The 4,782-nt window shown below is 36.1% G+C and overlaps 1 non-coding gene across 1 annotated transcript; it reads left to right on the top strand.

Annotated features, from left to right (window-relative positions):
• Window positions 1-4,438: 4,438 nt before the first annotated feature.
• LOC120094979 (U6 spliceosomal RNA) lies at window positions 4,439-4,545 on the top strand. The gene has a single exon (XR_015630063.1). It is a non-coding gene; the product is annotated as a U6 spliceosomal RNA (small nuclear RNA).
• Window positions 4,546-4,782: the final 237 nt, after the last annotated feature.

Here is a 4,782-nt window from a genome sequence, read left to right as displayed (position 1 = left end):
TCATGTTACTATTCCACTGAAGGGCGAGCTTTACCAGGCTGATCATCATTACTTTTTGGAGGATCCACAGATGAGTAATACAGATGAATATACTTCTTCTCCAGTCCATTTTGGACAGAAATTAGGATTTTTATATAGCAGTACTCAGAAATCAGGAGTATTACCACGGTGGATGTTGTTGCTATCAACAAAGTGACTTATAGTACCAAGGCAGACGTTGTTTCAATTTTAATATTAATGAATCTCAAAAATAAAATACCAAGTAGTTACAAAAGAGTGTGATTTGAATTAGATTTCCACAGTTAAGATTAAGAACACAGGAGGTTAAGATGTTTGAGAAATTAATATAGTAGAAAAAATAATTCGGCTATAATCTAATCGGTAAGCATTTTGCAACTTCAAAATTAAAAATTTAATGTAATTTTAAAATTATTTTAATAATATTTTGTGCATATGGACACATATTTGTTCACCTATAACTATATTATATGTGATTTGTGTAAGCATACACGCATATATTACTTAAATAAGACAAATTAATTTGTAAAAGAATAGCCAGATAAATATTAAAATGTTTAAACATGTATTATTATGTTTTACAACATATAAAATTTTTCAAGATTTTATTCAAAATAAACGCAGTGAGGCCATGACAATTGATAACAATTGTCATCTTATGATGTGACTTAGTAAGAGGCCTAAGGCTGTTGAACTGACTGAGAAGATGCTCTCTATTATTTTCAAATTAAAGGAAATAAAAAGATCAACCAGTAGTCAGGTGGCCGAGCAATGCTTGGGGAGTTTAAATGCAGGAAACACTACTAAGAATGACGTAAACACTCAGAAATGAGTGTGGGGAGCATTTATCTAGGAAGCTATTGTGTTTATATTTTAAACCTAATCCTTTATAGAGTCTTTCCCCTCTTTTTATTGGATATTTTATTTATTTACACTTCAAATATTAGCCCCTTTCCCAGTTTCTGCTCTGCAACCCTCCTATGCAAGCCCCCCTCCCACTGCTTCTATAAGGATGTTCCTCCACCCACCCACCCACTCACCCACTCACCCACCCACCCACTCACCCACTCACCCACTCACCCACTCACCCACTCCCATCTCTCTGCCCCCTGGCGCTCCCCTACACTGGGGTATCGAGCCTTCACAGGACCAAGGGCCTCTCCTCCATTAAATTCACAGTAGAAATGAGTCTATATGAGATGCACAATGTGACTCCAATGCGCCTGCAGACAAGCAGGACACAAAAGAAGAACTATCAGCGTACTTTCTGAAGATATTAACAATTGCTCCAGAGAAGGGCACGTATGTGTTGGAGGCTTTTCTGATCATGAAGAGTGAGGGGTTGCTTTCATACCCAAATCATACGATTATTCAAGGAAATTCAGTGACTGGAAGAAAAATCACAAAAGGAAAACTAAAAGTAGACAGTTCTCTCAGTGACTTCCCAATATTGACGAAGACCACAAGGCAGCTCTATAATATTGCTAATGTGATTTAAGCAAAAGCATCCTTGAATATCCAGCAAAACCAAGGCCAAACCCCTGTTAATCCCCCTTGTCTGACTCCATTACTGGAGATTTAAGATAAAAATATCTAGGAAAAAGAAGTTTAATATCCAGCAGATCCTAAAGAAAAACTGTGCTTTTAAAACATAAATGTTTTCAATTTTATATACTTAAAACATGAATTACTGGTTTTAAAAATACTTCCAGTATCTATCGATAAGTATAGGAAATTTAGTTATTTAGACATCACAAAGTGTTCTCAAGAAACTGAGCAAAACTGACAAGCTTAAATAACAGTGAGTAGGATTTATACTATAAAAATGAGATTTCCTGTAGTGGGGGTTGTTAAATCCAAGAATAAGGGACAGAAGGAAGCTGGACTTTTCTTTGAAGGGGTAGAGAATTAAGGTAGCTACCCATCTGTCAGGAAAGTTTAAGGCAGGGTGAATGGATTAGGTGACCTTTCAAAATTACTTCCATCCTGGAATTTATGATGTCACCATAAAGCAGCAGGCCTAGATGGAATCATGGGAAGAAAACACTAACTGTGGTGCTTGCCTGTGCTATTTGTTGAACACAGGAATAGTGAGGTGTCTTGTTTGAAGCAATCATACCTAATGTTACAGGCTTTGAAATATGATAGCTTGGGCAATCCTTATATGTATCACTGGATTGTTTCATAAATTAATTGAGGTAGCATATCCTGTGTAACCGCCATCAATTATGTGGACAAAACTCACTCTCAATACACCGTGAAAGTCGTAGCCCTGTCCCTACTCCCAGGCGTGCTGGTAATTTCTCTGCCAAGTTGTTAGGAGACACTGCCACACACTTACAGAGATGCAAGTTCTGCTTTGCGTTCCCGGTCTTAAATACCAGAAGCACCTCTCCCAGTTCTGAGCAGAACATACTTAATACAAATGCCTTCTGTAAGTGTCCAACGATTGTGTGCATTCCTAGTCTAACATGTCAATCGCATAGAAGAGACTTTCATGAAGATGACAGTTCATCTTATTCATACCTTCCTCTTGCTAAGTCAACCAATTAAGATTCTAGGATCACCAGTTATATCTCCAGACCTTGTCAATGCAGAAACACACTAAGGACACGCATACAAAGCCCACTGGCTTACTTCTATTTTATACATGTTTGTCATTTAAAGATCTCTACCCTAGATTATAACCTGTTTTTTCTAAGTTCCACTCTTATAATAATATTTGAAAAATCTTACCAAATCAGAGGGCTTGAGTATATATTATTTGCTTTGTATAGTTGAATTGAGCCAACTGGAAGATTCATGACTTCTGAACATGTTTCTTTTATTCTCAAATATCTGAAGGGTAAAAGTTATTCTGAAAATATAGACATATATCATTCATGCAGAATAATAGGCATGCCTGCACTTCTGTTGTCTAGAATGGGCATGCTCTATTAATCAACCAGAATTCTTTCTCTCATGCACTCATACACACACTGAATTTAAAATCTGTTGCCCCCACATCACTCTGAGTTTCAAATGTTACAAAGCTAGTGAGAAGATACAGAGAAGGAAAATCACTTGAGAAGAAAAATCATTCATTGTGACCTCCTTTATCAATCCATGTTATCAGGTGTCATAAAATTATCTAAACCATGCAGGAAAATTAATTCATGTAAATACTGTTCAATTATATGCATGTGTACACCATACTACATTAAAAACAACTCATATAGTATAACTCATAAAGCATGCTGAATCAGGTCTATTAGTACAATTTTTAAATTTCCATACTCTGCAATCTCATTGTTTAAGTTCTAGGGAAGTTAGTTTATATTGAAGAAATGTCCAAATAATATAATGATGAATAAAAATATTAAAAGGACTTTTAAATATTCTATCACATTTTAAATTGAAATAGAATTATACCACTCTCCTCTTTCCTTCCTTTAGCTGCTCCAACCTACCTTACTCAAAGCTTTCCCTTTGTCCCTCCATTCTCAAGTGCATATATTCACATTCTTTGATTATTATTGCTACACTCATATATTTATACATACATATATGAGCATGCACACACACACACACACACACACACACACACACATACACACACACACACGCTATATATGTTGCGCCCAATTTGTTGGTGGCACTTCAAGGTGAACTACAACTACAATGGTTTCAATAGAGCAAGCACATATTTATCTATCAATGTTTTCAAATATTGGCTTAGAAATTTCAAGATTAAGTTTAAGTAAACAGGAAACAATGACAGCCACAACTAAGGTTTAACATGTTGTTCAGGACAAAATTGTAAAGCAAAACGTTGACTGTGAAAAGCATAAATTAGCATGACTAGGAAGTGTTTCCTGAAAACAAGCGTGCTCATTTCTAGCACATCTGTAGAATACATTGGAAGAAATGTGATATTTTCGCAGCTTTTTTGGAAAACTGCAGAAGACAGGGATAGCAATGCTTTCTTTTCCTTAAGCATTATTAATTTTGGTTCTCGGAAAAGACTGCTGGGTTTACATCTCATTAACTGATTCACAGAGAATCATTAGGGCTGGAGGCCTAATAGAAGCTTCCCTGTTTCACAATACTTATTAAAGCAATCCCCACATCTTTAATGTAGTGTAACTTCCAATTAATTTTTTAAGGTCAGCCTGTCACATTGGAATCAACACTGCTATTGTCAATACTACCAGTTTGGAAATAGTATTGTTAACTACTCTCATGTTCAATAGTAGGCAATGGACCCTGGTTCTTGCTCCAAACATCTTAGAAAATGTGTTTTGAGATACAAAACAGATTAATAACTGTAGAATATATATTTTATCATATAATTTCTACATATTAGTACATATGATTCCAAGTATAACTCAACTCACATTCGTTATTTATTCTAAACTATGCATTTAAAATTTGAAGATTCATGCTTGCTTCAGCAGCATATATGCTAAAATTGGAACAATACAGAGAAGATTAGCATGGCCCCTGTGCAAGGCTAACATGCAAATACTTGAAGTCTTCTATATTTTTCGGGAAGTCTTGTGGAAGAATTGGGAGAAGGATTGAAGAACACAGGAAATAGTAACTCAACAAGAAAATCCAAGACCAACAGAGTCACCTCACCTGGACCCATGGTGACTCACAAGGGACTGAACCACCAACTAAACTACATGAAAGGGCTGGACCTGGATTCTCCCTCTCCTCCCCAAATAATGTTGCTGATATGGAGGTTGGTCTTCATGTGGCTCCCTCCAACAACTGGAGAAG

This window comes from Rattus norvegicus, chromosome 9 (assembly GCF_021556685.1).
Source record: "Rattus norvegicus strain SHRSP/BbbUtx chromosome 9, alternate assembly SHRSP_T2T, whole genome shotgun sequence".
NCBI classification, from domain to species: domain Eukaryota; kingdom Metazoa; phylum Chordata; class Mammalia; order Rodentia; family Muridae; genus Rattus; species Rattus norvegicus.
This window is presented reverse-complemented; position numbering and strand designations above follow the sequence as displayed.